This window comes from Sinocyclocheilus grahami, unplaced genomic scaffold, assembly GCF_001515645.1.
Source record: "Sinocyclocheilus grahami isolate Dianchi unplaced genomic scaffold, SAMN03320097.WGS_v1.1 scaffold757.1, whole genome shotgun sequence".
NCBI classification, from domain to species: Eukaryota; Metazoa; Chordata; class Actinopteri; order Cypriniformes; family Cyprinidae; genus Sinocyclocheilus; species Sinocyclocheilus grahami.
The window spans coordinates 190,972-203,213 of NW_015505936.1; the positions used below are offsets into that span (position 1 = coordinate 190,972).

At 39.5% G+C, this 12,242-nt stretch overlaps 1 pseudogene; it reads left to right on the forward strand.

The window, feature by feature from the left end:
* The first annotated feature begins 7,996 nt into the window (after nucleotides 1–7,996).
* LOC107561075 (chymotrypsin-like elastase family member 2A pseudogene) lies at nucleotides 7,997–9,329 on the forward strand (annotated as a pseudogene).
* Nucleotides 9,330–12,242: the final 2,913 nt, after the last annotated feature.

The following is a 12,242-nucleotide window of genomic DNA, read 5'->3' on the forward strand; positions in this document are numbered from 1 at the left end:
CAGGGTTAACCTGATAGTAGTACTCAACACTGATTACTGTCAGACTTTAAAAATCCTTCATCACTTGAATTAAGATTATAATAATTTAATTTTATAGCACAGCCACCACAAAATCAGACATACTTTGAGATCATTCTGAGGTTAAACACAGATTTATAGTTTAGTACTGTAGCTGATATTGTTTTTGAAATCAAATCTTTGCATAGCTATGACAGGAAACACTGGCATCTAACAATGGTTTGGAAAAAAAATTGTTTATAATCTTAAAACATAAAGCATATACAAAACCCCAAATAGGAAATAATACAGTTATTGAATAAGCATATGTCCTAAACTACTGAATCATTAGTGTCTCACATTTTAGAGCAGTCAATTCAATTTATGAAAGAAATCAGATTAAATCTGTATGTGGGTGTGTGTGAAAAAAAAATCAGATGTAACCCCCTTTGTAGTTGTTAACATTTTCATAAGTAACAGTAATTTAATTACACCTTTTTTTTTTACTATTACATTTATTTGGGTGACACTTTATTTTAAGGTGTCCTTGTTACACATCTTACATGTACTTACTATTATAATAACAATAATTTATGCCTAAATAACATGCAAGTAACCCTAAACCAAACCCTAGTCCTGACCCCAACCATATAGTAACCATATAGTAATGTAGTTAATAAATATTGCTCAGCACATAAATGTATAATTAAACTGTAACAAGGACACCTTAAAATAAAATTTTGGTATTCACATGTGATCTGCTTTTAAGATATGATGGATAAACTTGCGTTTCGACTGGACTTTTGTTGTGTTGTGTTATAAGACTTTACAGTTTTACTTTAGTCACTGTTGGTTGCAGGCGATATTCACCAATAGGTCCGTTCTTGACTTCTGTTGCACGTTAATACAGACAATATTTAAGCCGCTGTAAGCTGCTGTGTAAACAGGAAATTTTGACAACTTTGAATTTAATGAAAAATGACAAGTAAGCAGTCAGTAATAAAATAAGAACAAATAAAGAAATGAATAATGATAGCACAAAAAAAAATAACGACAGGCCTTCAAATTAAATAAATAGCTTTTTAGTTTTTCAGGTAGGTCTAACAGTAGGGTTAAGATATTTATCCATTATATATCCAGATATTATCCAAATAATGTTTAGTCCTAGAAAGCTATTATTATCAGAACACGTGAGCATAACATAGCGGTTAGCAGATCAATGAATGAGAGGGCAGGGCAGCGTTACCAGAGTTGCCCATATACCCCACCATGTTACAACACAGTAGGGCTATTGCAGACAGAAACAATACTGTACTACATCGATGTTTCCTGTCGGCTCAATTTTTGAGTGGACATTGCTGTTCCGATTCGTCTGAACGCTATATGAGTGGAGCGACTGAGCGGAGCGGACATGCATAGAGTGAGATAACACGCAGAGCGTCACACCACGTGAAAGTGAATCCTGAGCGGTGAACTCATTTTCGGCAGCCGAAATTTCAGTGCATCTCTAATTATTGGCGACATCAGAAATAGGATATTAGATAATAGATGCTTTTTTGAACATTTTAGCAATTTAAAAATATGAAATACCCCCCCCCCCACACACACACAAACACACATTTGGCACACACACTCCCCTTGAAACACATTATAGCATTTATGATGTTTCTGCTGGGAAATGACTGGCATTTAGATTTTTTTTTGTACTTAACACAGTTAAATTTGAGGGATGGGGTGGAGACCAATGAGTTTATATCATATTTATATTTTTTCATTTATCTTTTATATTTACTAAATATTTATGAAACTGTATGAATATGCATGAGTTTGGATTAAAATTCAGTATAATTTAAGAAAGCTTAATGAAGCCTCAAGTTGGTGTAGGTTTAAAGATTTCACTTGTTTGGCTCATTTAAGAATCTCCATAGGATTCAATAGGCCCCTCTAGTGGCTGTAACCATTAAATGCAATTTGATGTAATTTTTCCCCACCAGATGGCATCAGAGACACTCAGTGACCTAGGTCCTGATGGATCATCATGTTTAAAGTATAAATATGCAGAAATTGTGTCTTTCTTTGTTTGTTTTTTTTGGTGAAAAAATGTATAAAAATATTCTCATTTTCATAAAAATATCCAGAATTTAATGTGAATAAAATAAAAGTGAGGGACACTTTTGTTATAGGTTCGGGAGGGACAGATGAGGGGTTAAAGAAGAGTCGAACCGTCATCTGATGTCCGTCTGATTATTGCATAAAAAACACAACGCAGACTACACCGGTTACACAAACACACGCTCAACTTCAATATTTAGTGCTAGCGGTTTCAGCACAGCACTGGAAGCAGTAGTACTAATTATGACCGAAATAACTAACATTATTAATGAAACTCACTGAGCCGCTAAAGCTGTAAATCAGTTAAAAGTGCCAGTCAGAAATGAGTTATGGTGTAATCATGTTTAAGATCTCAGCATATCTATCTGTTCATCTGCATGTCTTGAAAACTGATATTTCAGCTGATGATTCTTCACTGATCTGAAATAATGATGAGCAGAAAAGCCACAAACCAGACCAAGTTACAGCTGTGAAACCCTAAACCAGTTCAGTGTGTGTGTGACGCTGCATATGAGGTGCCATTTTACTGTTTAATTACCTCAGAAATCTCCAGTTAACAGGCCTAAAAGCATAGTATAATTTAATTGGGAAGTAATGAAGAACTCTGTGATTTTGTTATAAATTTACTCAACCCCATGACATTACTGAGGTAGAAACCCAGCTTTAGGGTGTACTCACACAAGGCGTTTTGAACCGTGCCTGAGCGTGTTTGACCCCCAAAGCCCGGTTTGATTGACTAGTGTGATCTCTCCGTGCAGCGCTCAGCCGCGGTTCATTTAGCCATCCCTGGCTCGGTTGGAAGAGTACGGCCAGGGCACAGTTCAGTTGGGCTTGGGCGCGGTACGCATATAGTGTGAACATTTCTGAGCAGCAAAAGCGATAGATCTGTTAAAAAACATATTGTGAGATGGCCGTGTGTGCCCCAAACGACTCAAAACAATAAACCACAAAGTTAACAAAACGATGCACTCCATTGTGCTGAGAGAGAGAGCACTTCTCTGCTGCCTTCACGTGCTATCGGAAACTTCCTATTTCCCACTTATGAAGTTGTGATTACGAGCTCATTGCATTCAAGTTATTTGTTGTCGGAAAGAATAAAATTTAATATTCCATTGGTTGATAACCATAATTTGATTCTGGAATTTCTGGTCAAGTACATGCTTTTTTTTACTGTTTATATTACATAGGTTACAATATGCTTCAAATGCCTAAATTTAAATAGCCACTTCTCTTAATGACAAGACAAGGTGATGTAGTTGTTGTTAAAAAAAAAACTAATAAAGAATAGCATTGATAACAGCAATCGTTGTCCCCTCCAACATGTTTAAAGTTTATGGCCCACCTAATTCGGATATTGGAGTATCAAAATAAACTCTGAGTATTAAATACGACTTAAGAGGCCATTCATGTCCAACTTCTGATTAGGAAACTCGTATTTACAATAATTCAGATAGCACATGAAGGCAGCATAAAGCGTGCTCTGTCCCGGAACCAAAAGTGCAGTGTGAGTGCAGGCCAGCAGGGTAGTGGGGAGGAGGGACAATCGTGCTCGGGCTCGGTTCAAGGCAATGTAAATATTAAAAAGTAATGGTCCCGGAATAGACCCTTAAGGAACCCCACAAGGGAGAGAAACTGATGATGAGGAAAACTGGCCGATAGCCACTGAAAGTGTCTTGGATTTAAGATATGACTGATATGTACAATATGTGCCAATACACCTTTAAAAGTGCAGCATCCTTCTGTTCTGCTGCCTCAATGTTCCATGACAACACAGATCAGTGTTATGTTTATGTGCTACTGTCTGATTGGTGGCCTGTGTTCCGTCCACCAATCAGGATGACTCAGATAAAAACTAATAAAGTCAGAGGTGAGTAGCTACTGTGATGTCAGCAGAGGGGGGCAGGGCTTTGAGGACGGCTCCCTCTGCATCTTGAGCAAGCGGCAACCTTCCAGTCTCTCTCGTGAAACCAACACGGAAGTATCTAAAACTGCAATTCATCGACTGGCCGCTAGAGACTGGCTCCAAAAGGGAGTCAGTCCCATAGACTCAGAGTTAAAAGGCCCAACTTTACAGCAGAAAAAAATATCTTTACAGCCTGGTACAAGAAGTGGTTTTGGTCTATATAGCAAATTTTGCCCTTCATGACAACTGTGAGGGGGAATTTTTTTAAGCCTTAAAGTTCTGCATAATTAAGAGCGTGGCCACTTGAGTGACAGGTGGATTGCTACTGCTGTCACCACCGTCGAGCTAGGTGGGCGTGGTTTCAGCAACCAGCTCCCACCTCATTGCCCATTTTTGATTATCCGGGAGTCGCAGCCAAGATGATGATGTGACAGTCACCAAGACCATCACCACACGTGCAAACCAAAAGCCGTGGATGACAGCAGAGGTTTGTGGGCTGCTAAAGACCAGAGACGAAGCATTCAGATCAGGAGATAAAGCAGTCCTCAAAACAGCAAGAGCCAATCTGACCTGTGGCATCAAAAATGCAAAACGGTCGTATGCTCAAAAAATAAACAATCACTTCACAGACAGCAGAGACACACGGAGCCTGTGGCAAGCCATTCAGACCATCACTGACTACAAGCCCCTGCCACAGGCCTGTGATAATGACACATCCCTCCCAGATACACTCAACCACTTTTATTCATGGTTTGAAATGCAGAATGACACACCTGCACAAAAACTGCCCATACCTCCCAACAACCAGGCGCTCTGTCTGTCTCCAGCTGACGTAAGAAAGCCGTGGATGACAGCAGAGGTTTGTGGGCTGCTAAAGACCAGAGACGAAGCATTCAGATCAGGAGATAAAGCAGTCCTCAAAACAGCAAGAGCCAATCTGACCTGTGGCATCAAAAATGCAAAACGGTCGTATGCTCAAAAAATAAACAATCACTTCACAGACAGCAGAGACACACGGAGCCTGTGGCAAGCCATTCAGACCATCACTGACTACAAGCCCCTGCCACAGGCCTGTGATAATGACACATCCCTCCCAGATACACTCAACCACTTTTATTCATGGTTTGAAATGCAGAATGACACACCTGCACAAAAACTGCCCATACCTCCCAACAACCAGGCGCTCTGTCTGTCTCCAGCTGACGTAAGGAAGACCCTATCTAAGATTACCCCACGCAAGGCTGCGGGTCCTGATGACATACCTGGCCGTGTACTGAGAGACTGTGCTGCGCAGCTGACAGATGTCCTAACAGATATCTTCAACACCTCGCTGAGCCAGGCAGTCGTCCCCACATGTCTCAAATCCACAACAATCTTACCGGTACCAAAGAAATCACCTGTGTCCTGTCTAAACGACTACCGTCCCATAGCACTGACTCCAATCATGATGAAGTGCTTTGAGAGGTTAGTCGTGCAAACATCAAAACCAGCCTCCCCAACACACTCAATCCTCTCCAGTTTGCATACCGTCCAAACCACTCTACAGACGATGCAATTTTCTCCACCCTCCACCTGGCTCTTACCCACCTAGAAAATAAAGACTCCTATGTTAGAATGCTGTTCATCGACTTCAGCTCAGCATTCAACACAATAATCCCACAACAGCTCATCAATAAACTAAACCTGCTGGGCCTTAGCAATTCCCTCTGTAATTGGATCCTGGACTTTCTATCTGGAAGACCTCAGTCAGTCCGTGTCGGCCACAACACCTCGAGCACTACCACACTGAGCACAGGTGCCCCGCTGCTCTTCACGCTGCTGACCCACGACTGCACTGCCAAGTTTAGCTCCAACCACATCATCAAATTCGCGGATGACACAAAGACAGCTCGACTGTGGAGAGAGTCAGCAGCACTAAATTCCTGGGGGTGCACATCACAGAGGATCTCACCTGGACCACCAACACCATGTCACTCTCCAAGAAGGCACAACAGCGCCTACACTTTCTCCGCCGGCTGAAAAGCGCAAATCTCCCCCCACCCATCCTCACCACATTCTATAGGGGCACCATTGAGAGCGGAGTCCTGAACTCAAATCACCCCGCCCTCCTCTGAAACCCCATACAAACCCCCTACCTCCTGAAACATGGACCATCTCACCTCCTCCACCCCCCCAAACACCCCCCAACCTTACCACATCACAAAAAACTGTCTGAAACGTTTCTGAAACAATTCGTGTGTGAAACAAAGTGTGCTACCTCTATGCGCACTAGACACTTTTCACACACACTGCTTTGTGTACATAATCCCACAAAAGACTCCGTAATATGTGTTTACATGCTCATGCACTACAAATCATCTTGCACTGTTCCCCAGCCAGCTGCTTGACTTACGATGTTTCTCTATGCACATGTACAGTATTATGTGAAGCATCCGTATAGTCTGTATTTTTTAAATTTATGTATAGGTAAACATTTATATATAGTATATTCATAGTCAAAATCTCTCGGTAGGTTAGTTGTGTATAGGTACAGTGTTTATGTGAAGCATTCGTATAGTTTGTATTTTTTTTAATTTATGTATAGGTAAACATTTATATATAGTATATTCATAGTCAAAATCTCTCGGTAGGTTAGTTGTGTATAGGTTTTACTGTTTTACTTCATTGTTGTATGCCTGTATTTATGTAGCACTGTGGTCCTGTGAGGCACAACATTTCATTCCCCTGTATGTCCCCACATGTAGCAGAATGACAATAAAGCTCAACTTGAACTTGAACTTGAAGATGGCGACGGCTGGCCCTGCCCACTTTGAGCTTCAAAAACACTCTTCAGAAACCTACGGGTGACGACAAGGACACTACGTCCATATTTTTGTACAGTCTATGATCTTGAGTCCGGACTGTGACCTGTACCTGTGCGACGGAGACGACGACCAAAGCTCAGATAGGTAAAGATCCTCCACTTGTCAGCATTGAAATCTGACTGACATGTTGAGTCAGTGCTGTTGTTATGTTATTTATCTTGTATTAAATGCACCTTTTATTGCATGCATTGCTCTAAGAATGTGTTTTGGGTATGAAATCCAATACACTCTGTAGTTCTGGCGTCGTATCCTATTCTTCCCTTATATATCTTTAATCCCAGTCTTGTTGTTATGTTATTTATCTTGTATTAAATGCACCTTTTATTGCATGCATTGCTCTAAGAATGTGTTTTGGGTATGAAATCCAATGCACTCTGTAGTTCTGGCGTCGTATCCTATTCTTCCCTTATATATCTTTAATCCCAGTCAGGGTGACAATTCCGTGTACAGCAGGTCTGCCGGTACAGAAGAATACTCCAGCCTCCTTCACCTTGCCGCAGAATGACCCACTTGGATCCACCGCTATACCAGGCAAGCCCCCGAGGATGGACAGAGGTGTCTCAGAGTCACCGTGATGGTTTTGGGCAGTTTGGTGAGGAAAACACCCATATCTGGTTACCAATTGTGGTGTCGTTTGGATGGTTAGAGAGGCAGTTTGAGGTGTCAGGTGTTGTCAGGTTGCACCGGGCTTTTCATGAGAGCTGCGTCACGGTGCATGAGCGCAGTAACATTTCACATACACTACCAGTCAAAAGTTTTTTTTAAAGAAGTCTCTTCTGCTCAAAAAGCCTGCATTTATTTGATCCAAAAATACAGCAAAATCAGTAACATTTTGGAATATTTTTACTATTTAAAATAACTGCTTTCTATTTGAATATATTTTATAATGTAATTTATTCCTGTGTTTTTAAAGCTAAATTTTTAGCGTCATTACTCCAGTCACACGATCCCTCAGAAATCATTCTAATATCTTTTTTTTCTGAAAATATGCATCAGAGATGAAGGTAGTGGTGGGGCGGAGACAGAGAACTCGTGGTAAATGCGGTGGCACTTGCTTTCCATCTCATTAGAAACCTGACAGTCGAGAAACAGCAGTCAGATCACAGAGCAGAACAGAAGGATGAAGTTCAACATCGCTTTGAGTGTTGCTGGAGTCATACTTCTCTACATAGCAGGTAAGAGCTTTGAAAAAGCCTACAACATGACAAAATCAGCTGTAAATGTTATAATGTTTGTTTCAATTGTTTAAAAACTGACAAGCCATTTAATTCCTAAGAACCTTTGTAAACAGACTTGACAATTTGTTTCTCATGACTGTAAAAACCTTTGGATCTGAAGACTTACGGTTAAATGCTTGAAATTGGTTTTAGTAAATAAACAAATTCTGCATTTGTATGAATGTCTTTACAAGTGCTTAATTTATGCATTTTAATGGATGAGATTGGTGACTTTGAAGAATCTAAAAGTTAGTTTTGATTTGTTTAATATATTGGTCACTACATAAATCATATTCTTTTAGTTGTGTTATTTATAGATTTGATTACTTTAATATTACTTTAAAATGTGGAAAATTATCATTATAAAGAATGAATAGTGTCCACACTTTCATGAAGCAAAATGCTTTAATATACTGTAAAATACTGTAAAAACACTCCAAATATACTCTAATACTTGTATTATACTGTAATATACTGTAAAATACTGTAAAAACACTCCAAATATACTCTAATACTTGTATTATACTGTAATATACCATAAATATACTGGAACACTTGTAATAAACTGTTAAATACTTGAGCAAAATATTCACGTGTGAAAATGCACACAAAAACAGGCACATAGTTATTTTATATTCATTAACTCTCACTAAATGTTTATGGCCATTTTAAAAACGCAGAAATAATTCTATAAAAACCTAGAAGAATCTAATTCCCATACACACTGCATATGGAACTGACCTAATTTAGTTAATAACACCATTATTTAGCTGAAATATTTTTTATCTTGTTTTCATGCCAATATGCACCAGCGCTGATGTAACAGGTGAAAACAGTGATTGTGAGGAACACAAACCAGTCTATCAGCTCTGTCTGGATGATTGTCTGCTTACTTTGTCTTTGTCTTTGTCTCTGTCTTTGTCTGTCCACACAGGTTCCCTCTGTCAGTTAGATGGTAAGTTGGCATAATGACCTTAAATCGTGCAGAATGTGAATCTTCTGTGTCTGTGAGGCATTTTAAGAAGGACATTTCACATCACTTGCTTTCTCTCATCAGTATGTGGTCGAGCCCCTCTCAGAGACAGGATTGTTGGAGGGGAGAATGCGACGGCAAAGGCTTGACCATGGCAGGTCAGCATTCATGTCATCGGCTCAAGACATAACTGTGGCGGGACTCTCATCACTAAAGACTGGGTGTTATCTGCAGCTCACTGCTTCCAGAAATATGAAGCTTGAGGCTTAAATAAAGCTTAAAATGCATTTGTAGATTGATAATAGTGGGATTAAAGCAGACTTTCTCTATTTACAGTTTTGTATTGTCTAGAGTTGTGATATACTTCGGTCGTCTGAGCCAATCCGGCTCAAACCCTAATGAGACAAACAGGACAGTGAGTCGAATCATCAACCATCCTAAATATGGCAGTCCTCCTTATGACAACGACATAGCACTGATCCAGCTCTCCTCCTCTGTGAATTTCTCTGAGTACATTAGGTCGGTCTGTCTGGCAGCAGCTGGTAGTGTATTTGGTGGAGGTACAGAGAGCTGGGTCACGGGATGGGGCAGACTACAACAAGAAGGTATACTGTAAACCTCAACAATTTACCTATAAAGGTTTTTTTAAAAGCCATACAATCTGTCCTCTAATCTGTGTTACAGGCCCAGCGTCTAATATACTGCAGGAGGTGATGATGACAGTTGTGAGCAACAGGATCTGTAATATTTTTTATAGAGGGAGCATCACAAGCAATATGATTTGTGCTGGACAGAAAAGGAAAAGTGCATGTCCAGTAAGACATCAGTCATTCATTTGAACCATTTTTAATCCAAAGTGATTTACAAAACACCAGTGTTTACTCACCTGCAAACTTTACATTGCCAACCTTGTTGCTTAAATAAGGCCAGTCTTAAACTCAAACACTACGACTAAGAATGTGGCGAAAATTATCGGCGGTAAATGGCATTTTCACTTCTTGATGACCCGAAAGAGAAAAACGGCCGAAATTATGAGCTGAAAATATATGCTGCGCCACCCCGCCCTTGTAATGTTTAGTCCCAAAGGATGATGAAGACAAATTCCAAACGTAAATAAAACAACACAATTTATTAAAAACTAACAGACGGTAATCCAAATAGTAAGCCAAGCTACAAAACCGCATGTTTTGCACAAACAATACCGGGAAACTCAAGGGTGAACAAAGAGGAACATAAAAACTTGATAACAAACTAAAGGGAGAACAGGTGTGCTGATTAATGGATGTCCATGGTGAATGATGAGTGGTGGGAAGATAGAACAATCAGACAGATCAGACAGAACATGTTTTTTACAGTGAGATGTGCATTTTTAAAATTAGTTTTCTATTGTAAGTGAGCGTTTTGCATGCTGTTTATGCGCCCCGTGTGGCTTGCGTTTTTCTTGGAGTGCTCTGAGCATGTGAAGTTGAAAAAAAAAAATCAACTCTGAGCAGAAAAGCACCCGACGCCATTCAGGTTTTTAGCATTGTCCAATCGAATAAATGGATTGCCATTGTTCCACTGTGGTGACGAAAGCTTACAGTTGCTTGGAAAGTCCATAGAATGCAATGATGGAGGAGAAACTTGTAGTAGCTGTCGCGGGTTAGCCGGAACTGTATTTTTTAAAGGTTTCTGCTGATATGACAGTTTACTTAACAACAAACCAAAGATTTTTGAGCGCTCGTACTATAATCCTTGATTAGACTGACAGGACAGCTGATTTGTTGGTTGCCTGACAATATAAACAAACTGCAGTGCACTGCTCTTTTCTAAATAAAAAAAAAAGTCAACCAAAAAAGACAGTGCTGTGCACCTCACGTTTTCAAACCCAAAACACAAAAAAAACGTGTTCTGTCTGACCGGGGCCTAAAAGTCCATGATAATGAAGCTAAAAGAACCTCATGGTGGCATCCCGGCAGTGTTCAGCGCGCAGGTTTCACTCTCCCTCTAGTCGTCATCACTGTGCAGTCATATTCCGCTTTATGAATGTGAGTTCAGCTGAGTTGTTCACAGTCCATGCAAACGCTACACTCATGTACCGTTCATGCTCACCGGAAAAGCAAAGTCTACTCAAATAACACACTGACAGGATGCTCAAGCCCCTGTCCCTTTAATCACAGACACTAAAGTGCCCTTCCGGTCTGATTTAGACCGCAAATTCAACCGAGGGGAATTCCCTCTCAACCCAGGCCCACAATTTCATTTTATAGACCTTTTTCACATTTCAGGGTTTCTCAGCGTTGGAAGTCAACATAGTTAGGTTAACTTCAAGAGCAGTAAATGGGAGAGTACAGCAATTATAATTTTTGCACTCCCGTTTGCTCAAATAGCAAAAGAAAACCGCCACGATAGTGTTTTCATGCCTTTCAATAAAAAGGGAAAAAACTGAGAGAGACTGATAACGGCAGTCAGAAGAGAGAACTATGTCAAATTTACCATCCCTCCCATAGACGCTGCATATTAGAAACACCCTTAGAGTTAACTAGTTTTTTGTAATTTGATGCAAAGGTGACATAATACAAAGTATAGTGTTATAAATGCACATACATATTTTAAAAAATCTAAATCTTCCAGAATCTTCAGAGGATTTATTATGCTGATGACTGTTAAATGTGTCATCACAGTCTTGTGAAAAGGGTCCATCATGTTACTTTCAATAACAGTGTGGCTATTTTATTGGCTTTTATTTAGTAAAATTCAGTATCATTAAATTTATTGAGTTTAATTAAAAAGTCTCACAAATTTAATTGACTCTTATTACAAATTCTCGTGTAAATAATAATAATAATAATAAAAATTAAAGGGATGGTTCACTCAAAAATCTAAATTTTCTAATAATTTACTCTACTGAAAACACCCAACTGGATGCACTTGAGGGCACTTTGGAGGCACAATCAGAAGTTAGTCAGAAGTCAGAAAGAGCTTTATTGCCAAGTATGTTTGCACATATAAGGAATTTGTTTTAGTTTCACAAGCTTCCAGTACACAGAGATAACAACACACAGATAATAAAAAAAAGATGTGAATAAAATACACATATGTATATATAAACAAACAAGCAAAAAAAATTTATGTACAGGTGTGCTAGAGATAAAATAGAATAGGAATAGAATATTATTAATATTACTAATATAGAA